Source organism: Topomyia yanbarensis, chromosome 2 (assembly GCF_030247195.1).
Source record: "Topomyia yanbarensis strain Yona2022 chromosome 2, ASM3024719v1, whole genome shotgun sequence".
NCBI lineage: Eukaryota > Metazoa > Arthropoda > Insecta > Diptera > Culicidae > Topomyia > Topomyia yanbarensis.
This window is the reverse complement of record NC_080671.1, coordinates 4,502,672-4,515,120: the sequence shown is the minus strand read 5'-3', so window position 1 is coordinate 4,515,120 and position 12,449 is coordinate 4,502,672. Positions and strand designations below refer to the sequence as shown.

The 12,449-nt window shown below is 43.9% G+C and overlaps 1 protein-coding gene across 2 annotated transcripts in view; it reads left to right on the top strand.

The window, feature by feature from the left end:
- Positions 1–12,449, top strand: part of LOC131682420 (apoptosis-resistant E3 ubiquitin protein ligase 1) — a 246,792-nt gene that overhangs the window by 230,781 nt on the left and 3,562 nt on the right. The window lies entirely within an intron of this gene.

The window sequence follows — 12,449 nt, the reverse complement described above, 5'->3', positions numbered from 1 at the left end:
AACTCGGCCACACCACCCTCCCGAAGTAAAATATAAGCTTAAGCATAAATTTGGAAAAGAAAGTTATACTGTATATCGGACAGAGGGATTTTAAAGCTGTGGTTCAAGCCGACCTTTCTGGCCATCAATCAGCAAGTGTACCAGGAGGAGCGTCTTGAGAAAATTCTTCTGCTGTTCTTAAGGGAGGGAAGGCTGCTTCCCATTACGCCAAGAAGACGCTGGAGTACCTTGAGCAGAAAAAGATACCATACGTGCCGACAGAAAGGAACCCGACCAACTTGCCCCAGTGCCGCCCCATTGAGGATTTTTTCGGCTCCCTCAGTGCCCTAGTGTATAAAAATAATAGGCGGGCCAAGGATAGGAAGCAGGGTACCACCAGGATTCGGAATTGTATCCGGAAGATGGACGTCAGTGCCGTCCAGCGCTCTTGTGAGAGCATCGCGACTAAGTTGCGTCGTACGGCTGACCAGGGCTCCTTCTCCAATATTCATTGACGTTTTTTTGAAGAATAATGTTTTTAATAAAAAATACTGAATCCGTTAATTTTTTTTTTGTTTTTTAACTACATGACTGAAAAAGTAGTCATTTTTAGCGCCCGTTATATGAAGCAGTCAAGATTTCAGGCGCCCTTAGCGGGGGCCAACCAGACCAACCGGCTCTGATTATATAATGCAAACACAATTCGGTATCGATTGATAATATTTCATGCTCTGTATATCACAGTCCCTTATTGACTCTCGTACCCTATGGCTATAGTAAACAACACACATCCATGGGCAGTCTCCATATGCAAAAGCTCAAGTTATCAACTTGAAGCTTTTATCACATGACGTTCTCCCAGATGACATCTCAGAGCCGTTTTAGCCGAGAGATTGCCCTTCCTATGATCATTCTCAGGGATAGACCGAATTATGGTCTTGTCAAATTTTGGTCTTGTCAAACTGCAAATGACGTGAAAACCCAAGACCAGATAAGGTAAAGGTATACGTAAAGCGAGAGTTTTGGTTTTAAGATTGGCAAGATCGACATTGCGTAAATACTGATTCACTTCCCAAAAAAGAGGTTAATAAAAACGAAATTAATTAAAACAATGTTTTGAATATAGAAACTAGTGCTTTCAGCCTCTCAAAGCGTTTGCCACCAAAAATATTATTGTACACACATGCATACACCTTATGCAGATTATCTTGAATCTGTTTTGCGTTTGTCAAATCTGCCACTCTTCTTATTCTTATCCGGACACGCTCTTTTTCCCTTTGGGGCAGACCCTCGGTTTTAGCACGTTCCGTATGACAATGCTAACTGTCAAGTGCCGAATAGCAAATTGTTTACATACAAAGAATATTTCGTTCGTGTATCACAGGAAAATATTCTTTTTCACCAAACCCGAGACTGCCCCAGGTAACCATAAGCATTAAGCCATTGCATAATATTGGCTACACATTTGCACTAATGTTGCATTGAAACTCCATTACAGCATTAACAATGCAGTAAAGCTCTATATTATCATCAATAATGCATAAATGCACAGCCGAAATATAGCATTATCGCTTGCTCTGCATGCATATATAAAGCTGATATAACGCGTACATGCTGCAAGGATCTTTAAAGCATGTATGCTTTACATGTGCATTTAGTGCCACTGTAGAACAAATAGTCAATATAATACTATTTAAATACTGTGGGTTTTTTTTATTCAATTTATTTGATAAGACAGGTTTGCGTTAGCATAAAGGTGCCAATCTTGGTTTGTTTTACATTTCAAATTACTTAAAACTAGGGGATTACATATTAATTTTTTTTAAATTAAACTAAGGAGAATTTATAGCTATACATATACACAAGGGGGTAATATAATTTTCGTAAGATTAGGGGGGTCATTTAGTTTTTACGGCAATATGGTTTGACATTTTTAGCAGGAAGATTATTGAAGCAAATAGGTTTTAACTAAGGGGGACAATTTTTATAACTATCTTAAAACTAGGAATAACTAGAGAGCGTGATTTAATTTTGTAAAGATTCGCGGAGATTAATTAGAGTTATTTTTTGTGGTAGTAGAGTTGGGCATTTTCAATGAGATTATATAATATAATAGTTAGAACTAGAAGATACAGAATGGGGGGGGGGGGGGGGTAAGGGGTTATCCTTCTGGGTATAAGAGTCAGGGGAGGGAGGGTAGACAAAGATGGCAGGGAAGAAAGTTATTAACTTTCAGTTTCAGGCATCGTGAGATCAACGGCATAGAATGTAGACTCGGATGGCCTTCATTAAGAAGAATTGTGTACAGGGAGACCGGGTGTTCTTCCTCGAGTCGGCAGGGGTTCCTCCAGACGGCTCAGATGCAGATCGGAGAGTTCGAGTTGCGCGTGTGATGTTCGTACTGTAGGTCCAGTGTTTGTTGGCTCATTCGACAGAGATTTTTTGTGTCGCCTTGGAGTCCCATCAATCCTTCGTGGGTGTATGGTACAGGTGGAAGAGAGCGTTTCTGAGAATAATAGGAAATAAGAAGGGGCAGTTAAATTTTTATATTGATGGTTTTTATGAAGGTGTATAAGGGACATATAGAGGACATCGTGACTTGTCAGTACATCTCGAACCGGGACGTTGGGTGGTCTTCCTCGGGCCCGGAGGGTGTCCATAAGCCGAGATCTGGCGGAACTGTACTCGGTGCATGCCCAGACAATGTGCTCAATATCGTGATAGCCGTCGCCATAAGCGTAGATACCACTCTTAACGAGCCCAATACGCCGGAGATGTGCATCCAGCGTGTAATGGTTTGCCATGAGTCGGGACATCACACGAATGAAGTCACGACCCACATCCATCCCCTTGAACCAAGGTTTCGTCGATACCTTAGGGATTATCGAATGTAGCCACCTTCCCAGCTCTCCACTGCTCCACGAAGTTTGCCAACTTTCGAGGGTTCTCTGATGAGTAATACTGAAAAATTCGCTGAAGCAAATTGGTCTTTCGTAAACGTCTCCTTCTAAGGCACCCACCTTAGCTAAGGAGTCTGCCTTCTCATTGCCCGGAATGGAGCAATGAGAAGGGACCCATACCAAGGTAATCTGGAAAGAGTTGTCAGATAAAGCACTCAGTAGCTCCCGTATTTTCCCCAAAAAATACGAGGAGTGCTTGCCTTGTTTCATCGAGCGAATAGCGTCAATGGAACTGAGGCTATCCGAAACGATGAAGTAATGGTCTGCGGGTAATGTTTCAATGACTCCAAGGGTATACTGAATAGCAGCTAGTTCTGCGGCGTAAACTGAAGCAGGGTCACTGAGTTTGTAGGAGGCGGTGAACTTTTGATTGAAAATACCGAAGCCAGTGGATCCTTCGAGGTTTGATCCGTCAGTATAAAACATCTTAGAACAGTCGACTTCTCGGAATTTATTATAAAAAATGTTTGGAACCACTTGTGGGCGTATGTGGTCCGGAATTCCACTAATCTCGTATTTCATGGATGTGTCGAAGAAAACAGTAGATTTAGAAGTATTAACGAAATGCACACGGTTGGGATTGTAAGAAAAAGGGTTAATATTCTGCGCCATGTAGTCAAAGTACAGGGACATGAAACGGGTCTGAGAATTGAGCTCAACAAGCCTTTCGAAATTTTCAATCACGACCGGGTTCAAGATATCGCATCGAATGAGCAATCGATATGAGAGTTCCCAAAATCGATTTTTCAACGGGAGAACGCCCGACAGCACTTCGAGACTCATTGTATGGGTCGACTGTATGCACCCTAAGGCGATACGCAAACAACGATACTGAATTCTTTCGAGTTTGATGAAATGTATGTTCGCGGCGGAGCGTTTGCAAAAGCATCCGTATTCCATTACCGACAATATCGTTGTTTGATACAACCTAATTAGGTCTCCTGGGTGGGCACCCCACCATGTTCCGGTTATTGTACGAAGAAAGTTGATCCTTTGCTGGCATTTCTGTTTCAGATACCGAATGTGGCATCCCCAAGTACCTTTCGAGTCGAACCAGACCCCTAGATATTTTACTGTGAAGACCTGAGCGATAGTTTGACCCATTAGTAGAAGCTGTAGTTGTGCTGGTTCACGCTTCCTTGAAAATACAACTAGCTCAGTTTTCTCCGTGGAGAATTCGATACCCAGCTAAATAGCCCAAGCAGACAAATTGTCCAAGGTATTCTGTAATGGTCCTTGTAGATCGACAGCTTTGGGTCCCGTAACAGACACCACGCCATCGTCTGCAAGTTGCCTTAACGTGCAGGAATTGTCAAGACATTCATCAATGTCGTTGACGCAGAAATTGTATAAAAGGGGGCTTAGACATGAGCCCTGGGGAAGGCCCATGTAGCTAAATCGTGATGTCGATAAGTCACCATGCGAAAAATGCATGTGCTTTTCCGACAACAGGTTTAGTAAAAAGTTGTTTAATGTTGCTGAAAGACCATGCTGGTGCAGCTTCTCTGAAAGAATGTTGATCGAAACCGAATCAAAAGCCCCCTTAATATCTAGGAACACTAATGCCATCTGCTCTTTGCTAGCATAGGCCATTTGAATTTCGGTTGAGAGCAACGCAAGACAATCGTTCGTCCCTTTGCCTTTGCGAAAGCCAAATTGTGTATCTGACAGTAAGCCATTTGCTTCGCCCCAATTGTCGAGGCGAGATAGGATCATTTTCTCAAACAACTTCCGGATACAGGAAAACATTGCAATCGGTCGGTACGAGTTGTGGTCGGAGGCTGGTTTTCCCGGTTTTGCGTTGGCGATGACCTTCACATGCCTCCAATCGAGTGGGACAATGTTAGCCTCAAAAAACTTATTAAATAAGTTCAACAAGCGTCTCTTGGCAGAGTCTGGCAGATTCTTCAACAAGTTGAATTTGATTCTGTCTGGACCTGGAGCTTTATTGTTACACGACAAGAGAGCAAGTGAGAACTCCACCATCGAAAAAGGTGTTTCGTTCGCGTTATCGTGAGGGGACGCGGCGCGGTAGATCTTCTGTACCGGGGCGGTATCCGGACAAACCTTCTTGGCGAAATCGAATATCCAACGGTTTGAATATTCCACGCTCTCATTAGTACTGTTTCGGTTTCGCATACGTCGGGCCGTGCCCCAAAGAGTGCTCATTGATGTTTCTCTTGTTAACCGGTCGACAAACCGGCGCCAGTAACTGCGTTTCTTGGCTTTCATTAAATTTTTCATTCGCTTTTCTAATATCGCGTACCCGTCGTTCCGGAAGGCTTTATACGCGGCAGCCTTCTCCGCGTACACGTCTGAGCACTCTTTGTCCCACCATGGGTTGGGAGAACGTTTTGGGTGTTCACGTCGGGTACTCGTTTCGTCTGAGTTTGAATCGCGATATTGAGAATCGAGTTGGACAAAAACAGAATCCGAAGCTACACACTGTTTCCGCTCAAAGAAATTTCAGCTTCCAGTTAATCGATGGACAATACAGCTCCAGTTTCGGTAGCACCGCTCGTCCAGCGATCACTAAATCAAACCATGACGACATCACAACTGTTTCTGGTGTCCGGCCGTCTCAACAGCTAGGAATATACTACCAGAATGTGAGAGGACTGCGCACGAAGATGGCTGAACGACAATATAAACTCGCCACAGTTATTCGGTCCTGGGTATACGGTATATCGCAATGATCGTGATAAAATTACTTTCGGTAAAGCAAGGGGTGGTTTCCGGTGTTCTTATCGCTGTTTTCAATCGACTATCGTCTAAACACAAAATTAGTCTCAACAATGGTCTTGAAGAACTCTGAGTAAACATCAATAGCCGTGGAACAAATATCTGTGCTACCTACCTCGTTTGGAAAAAGTGAAGAAAATCAAATAAAAGTTCATAGTTTTAAGAGGTAAAAGTGCAAATAAATAAAGCTTATTTCTGGCATAGCATAGCATATGCGATTGGGCAAATAAAGCTTATACCTAAACAGGATGAGCCGTTTAGGCTAAAACATTTCGAACTAGTTTCAAAAAAAAACAAGACGGCTACGAGGGAGTTGGAATTCTAGGAAAGTAAGGCATTGAGACCAAAACTATAAAAAATGCCATATTTCTACATCCTGGAAGCCGTAGGAGTAAAAATCATCAGCGGAAAAAAACAAATCAGCCTGTTTTCAATGTACAAGCTAGTCTGCACCATTAACGAAGCTGACAAAGATCTGAGAAAGCTATTCAAATGGCTAGAGCAATTAGAAGGGGAGATTGTATTGGGGGCAGACTTGAATGCCCATCATAACAGCTGGAGCCCAGAATTCCCGGCTGATCATGGATTCTAACATGATCCTTCTGAACGACGCAGAGTCCACAATGAGCCTGGCCCCAGACAATAGGGAATATGCGATTGACCTGATATTGGTAACGAAAGGAGAAGCCAGTAAAAGCGAAATGGAGCGTTCTGGATGAAGAATTCGGTAGTGCACATCTATCAATAAGAATTGGCATAGGAGATCAAAAATACCGCTGATAGAAAAGACCACAAAAATGAGTCTTCCAGAATAACGTGATAACCCTACTGCCCGCGATCAGCCCGCAATACTTGTACGACCCGAATGAAGCGCAAGAAATCTTCGAAGAGGTGGTGAAGAAGGCATCATATGTGGTAAAAAACAAGAAAGGGAGCTATCTGAGAAGATTGTGATCTGAAGAAGAAATTACAACAGAAAAACAAAACATAAGGAAACTATCTGGAGCTCCAGAAAAAATCGAGCTGTTTTCAAAAAGAGAATTTAGAAAAATTAAGAGAGCATATGTAAAAGAACTCTCGAATACACATCACTGACAGGAGAAAGCAAAAAGTCCACAACATTGAGCCAGGAAGAGGGGCCCCAGTTTATGGAACACTATTTCGGAGAAAAACTCGTATCGTTTAGCTGCCCAGTAGTTCAAACGGAAAGCGGGTTGGAAGATTTCGAGTCTACGTTGAAAGATATGGAGATTCTCAAGAGTTTAGGAAGAAAGAAAAATCACTCGGCGCCAGGAGATGACGGTATGTCGTACTACATACTCAAAGGCCTAAATATTGACCTGCAGTTGAAAGTAGTCAAAATGCTGTTGCAGGTTTTCTTGACGGAGAGGATTCTGGAGAGATGGAGAATAACAGAAGGAAGCGCTAAACTGAAAGCCCGCCAAGGACGCCAGAATCCGAAGCTACACTCGATACTGCTTCCGCTCAAAGAAATTTCAGCTTCCAGTTAATCGATTGACAATACAGCTCCAGTTCCGGTAGCACCGCTCGTACACAGGGTTACCACATATACAGATTATTCTGTATTTTACAGATTTTTCTCGATAATTTACGACCAACATTCTGTATGTACAGATTACAGATTTTTGGCTAAAATACAGATTTACAGATTTTCAGTTCAGTATCAGAAGTTCGGATAACACTTAAAAGGCACCATATATAGTTCAGATCTTAAGAAACTACTAAGCCGTGGAACAAAAGTGCCAAATTTTGATATCATTTGTTCTTCAGACAAAGATTAACTAATTTTTCATTGTCTCAATATAATTTTTTGGGAAGCTTCTAGTTAATTTTCGAATACAGATTTTCGATACAGAATTTTTCTCCCGCGATGCAGATTTCCAGATTTTTTCTCGAAAAAATACAGATTTCAATGTGGCAACCCTGCTCGTCCAGCGATCAGTAAATCAAACCATCACAACTGTTTCTGGTGCCCGGTCATCTGATGATGTCTTATCTCAACAGCTAGGAATATACTATCAGAATGTGAGAGGACCACGCATGAAGATGGTTGAACGACGATATAAACTCGCCACAGGTATTCCACAGAGAACAGACGTCCATCTTCACCATTCAACTTGTGTAAAATCTGTAACGGTTTCGAAGGTAGTTCGGATATCAAAACCAGGTGCGCTACTGTCGTCATGCTTTTTTTGTGGCTGAGTTCGACAGAATTGACAGCGTTTATTCCTCTACCCAGTCAAACTAGTCCGGAACCGGTTCGGACTTCCAGCTTAAATGTATCAACCGATAGGGTCGGAATCGGTTATTTTCCTTGAGCAAGATTCCATACTGAATCCATTCAGGATTTCGAACCGGTTCAGGAATGGATTTTGTTGATGGAGCAGCCCCTTGCACTCACCATCTCTACCAACCTTGTGAGCTGCGTTGCCACCACTTCTCAGTGGCACCACTGGCAAGATCGTTATTAAAAACGTCAACAACATTTTGTTATTCATTCCATGTTTCTTTACCTTTCATTAAACACGTTTTCTCAGTGAATTAAGCTCTCGTCGGTTTTTCTTCGTTTGGGCCATCCGAAATACCACTTCAGGTTTTGAGCCCAGGATGCGCTTTATCGGTTCCGTCGCGTAATCAAGTGGAAGTGATATCGATGGAAGAGGAAAAACAAGATCGGATTTTTCTGCCGGTATTCGACGGCTCTAATTTTTCCGCGTGGAGGTTCAGAATGCTCGCGCTGTTGGAAGAGCATGAACTTGTGGAGTGCGTTCAGCGATACGCTGCGGATGTTGATGAGCTGAAGGAAGATCCGGCCGATAGCCAGGAGGTTAAGAATAGGAAACCAAAGGAACGCGAGAAAAGAGCCAAGAAGGACCGTAAATGCAAATCCTTGCTTGTGGGGCGGATTCATGATTCGCAATTAGAGTAGGTTCGAGACAAACAGCATCCGAAAGATGTATGGGATGCATTGCACCGAGTGTTTGAAAGGCACAGTGTGGCGATCAGAATGCATCTGAAGCGGCAAATGCTCACTCTCCGTTATGAAACAGGCAGCTTGCAGCAACACTTTCTTTGCTTCGACAAACTGGTGCGTGAATACCGAGCAACTGGTGCGATTCTGGATGAGCTTGATGTTGTGTGTCATCTTCTTCTAACTCTCGGGTCGTCTTATTCGGCGGTCGTCACGGAAATTGAAACGATGCCGGAAGATGTTCTCACTCTGGAGTTCGTTAAATGTCGGCTTCTAGATGAAGAAACGAAGAGGAAGGGCAAGGGGGAGTGTACAGTGAAAAGTGAACAAGCAGCTTTTTCTGGCTTTAAACAACAGCCCAAGAAGAGAAAAATAAAATGTTTTGGCTGTAAGCAAGAGGGCCACAAATTGGCAGAGTGTCCAGCAAAGAAGAAAGAATGTGAAAAGAAGAAGGAAGTAAATAAACCCAAAGCTCACGTAGCCGAACAAAGTGAATTGTGTTTCGCTGGGTTTAGCAGGGGCAGTGCTTGTCCTGACGGATCGGATAGAGTGAATTGGTACATCGACTCCGGTTGCTCAGACCATTTAGTTAATGACAAGTCGTTGTTCTTTGACTTGAAAGAGCTGAAGCAGTCGGTGGAGATCGCGATCGCTAAGGATGGTGAAACGATCGTAGCGAAGCAAGCGGGAACGGTGAAGGTGCCCTCTGTCGTGAATGGAAAGGAAATAAAGTGTTCCGTTAAAAATGTTCTGTACGTGCCAGAGCTTCGGTGTAACTTGTTCTCGGTGATGCGGTGTGAAGAAGCTGGTATGAGGGTAGTCTTTGAAAGTGATTCAGTTCAAATCTATCGGAATTCAGAGATTATTGCAACGGGCTCGCGCGTCGGGAAGCTATACCGTTTGGACATGTTTGCGAAAATCGAAATAAAAGTGATTCGTTGGTAGCGTTCGGGCGTGTGCCGGCAAATCTGGAACTGTGGCATCGACGTTTTGGTCACCTGAATGCACGAAGCTTGGATAAATTGATAAGTGCAGACATGTGTTTTGGTTTAAAGTTGAACGGTCGCAAAAAGGACCAAAACGTTATTGTTTGTGAACCATGTGTTGCGGCCAAGCAGACTCGAAACCCGTTTCAAGTGCGTAAGGAACCGAGATCGTCGCGTGTGCTCGAGCTTATACATTCGGACGTTTGCGGACCGGTAAAACCGATTGGTATAGGCGGTATGAGATACTTTGTCACCTTTATTGACGACTGGAGCCACTTCGTGATGGTGTTTTTGATTAAGTCAAAAGACGAAGTGTACGACTGCTTCCAGCAGTATGCCTCGATGGTATCGGCGAAATTCGAACGGAAAATTTCGCGCTTGCGATGTGATAACGGGGGAGAATATAAAAATCTCCGGTTTGAACAGTTTTGTAAACAAAGCGGAATTCAAATTGAATGGACAGTGGTATATAGTCCAGAGCAAAACGGTGTATCCGAGCGGATGAACCGCTCTCTAGTTGAGCGAGCGCGAGCGATGTTAGAGGACTCTGGTGTCAGCAAAAGTTTCTGGGGCTGTGCGGTGCAGACTGCTGCTTATCTTTTGAACCGTAGTCCCTCCAGTGCAATTGATCCTGACATGACTCCTTATCAGCTGTGGGAAGGATCTAGACCTGATGTACATAAGCTGCGAGTTTTTGGTTGTACCGTATTTGTGCATGTACCAAAAGAGCAACGAGGTAAATTAGACGCGAAATCGTGGAAAGGATTGTTTCTGGGTTACGCGAATAATGGTTACCAAGTATGGCATCCGACAAAGCGTCAAGTGATGCACGTCCGTGATGTAAATTTTGTGGAGTCTTCGCACGGTGAAGCTTTCCCAAAATATGTCAGTGAACGGGTTTCGGACGTTTTCTCAGTTGCTGCGGCTGATGATGAAAAACCAGAAACTGTTGAGGTGGATTCGGATTTCAGAGGTCCAAATGAGCAGAATAACACATCTAGAGATGAGTCAGTATCGGACTACGAAAGTTTTGTCGAGGAAGACTGCTCTGGGCAAGAGTCAGAATCCGGATCGTGTCATGACAGCGAGAATGATCCAATCGAATCCAGCAACCCTGGTAGACCACCGCGTGTTAGGAAAACCCCGGCGTGGCAAGCTGACTATGAAATGGAGTTCGCAGCATATGCGTTAAATGCCATAGAGTATGTCGAAGAATTGCCGAGAACATTGGCTGAAGCGAAGGCACGGAAGGATTGGCCGAAGTGGAAAGCTGCTGTAAATGATGAGATGGCAGCCCTAAATAAGCACAAAACTTGGACTTTAACTGAGCTGCCGGCAAATCGCAAAACGATCACAAGTAAGTGGGTTTTTAAATTAAAACATGGCATAAATGGAGAACCAGATCGCTATAAAGCTCGGCTAGTGGCTAGGGGTTTTAGCCAAAGGTTTGGCTTCGACTATAGTGAAACCTACTCTCCGGTTGCCAAACTGGACACGTTACGATCGATTTTGGCGATTGCATGTCGGGATAAAATGGTTGTGCATCAAATGGATGTTCGCACTGCCTTTTTGAATGGCGCACTTACAGAGGAGATTTTTATGGTACAGCCAGAGGGGTTCGAGGTAGGAAAGAATCTAGTTTGCCGGCTGGAAAAGTCTCTGTATGGCCTTAAGCAAGCTTCTCGTGCGTGGAACAGTTGATTTCATAGTTTTGTGGTAGATCGTCTTGGCTTCCAGCAAAGCGCTAATGATCGGTGTCTGTATACTCGTGGATCTGGAGCGACTAGAGTGATCATGGTCCTTTATGTAGACGACGTGGTCATTGCTGGAACGTCAATGAGAGCAGTGCAGATTGTGAAGAGCTGTTTGTCCAAGGAGTTTGACATGACTGACATTGGTGAAATCAAATGTTTTCTTGGGATGCAGGTGGACTACGATTCTGTTGGCGGTGTAATGAAAATAAGTCAGCGGAAATATCTGGAGAACGTTCTGAAGCGTTTCAGAATGGAGGACTGTAAGCCGTGTTCAACGCCCATTGAGAACCGTTTGAAGCTACCGAAAGTGAACGATCAGAACCGAACCACGCAGCCGTTTAGAGAACTTGTTGGTTGTTTGTCATATGCTTCGTTAACCACCAGACTGGACTTAGCAGCTTCAGTAAACTTCTACAGCCAGTTTCAGAGCTGCCCCAGCGATGAGCATTGGGTGCATTTAAAGAGGATACTACGTTATGTTAAAGGATCGCTTGATTTTGGCCTCGTCTTTCGTGCGAACGAATCAGCACCATTACTGGAAGTCTTTTCGGATGCTGACTGGGCCAATAATGCTTCCGATAGACGTTCTGTGAGTGGAGGTGTGTTCAAGGTGTTCGGATGCACAGTCAGTTGGCTGACCAGGAAACAGCAAACCGTTGCTCTTTCGTCGAACTATCAGCGCTCTGTACTGTGACCTGTCATAAGATGTGGTTGAGCCGACTATTGTACGATTTGGGATATAGCAGTAAGGAACCGATCTGCGTTTACGAGGATAATCAATCTGCTATGAGAATCGCCGAGGAGTCTAGAGATTTTGGACGTGTCAAACACATCGATGTGAAGTTTCACTTTTTACGGGACTTGATAAGGGATGGAAACATTGTTCTCAAGTATCTTCCATCTGCCGATCAGCCTGCGGATATGATGACAAAAGGCTTACTAACGGCAGCATTTCGACGTCATCGTTCCGGCATTGGACTCGTGAACTGCAGTGGCTGAGCAGGGGTGTTCATGGAGCAGCCCCTTGCACTCACCA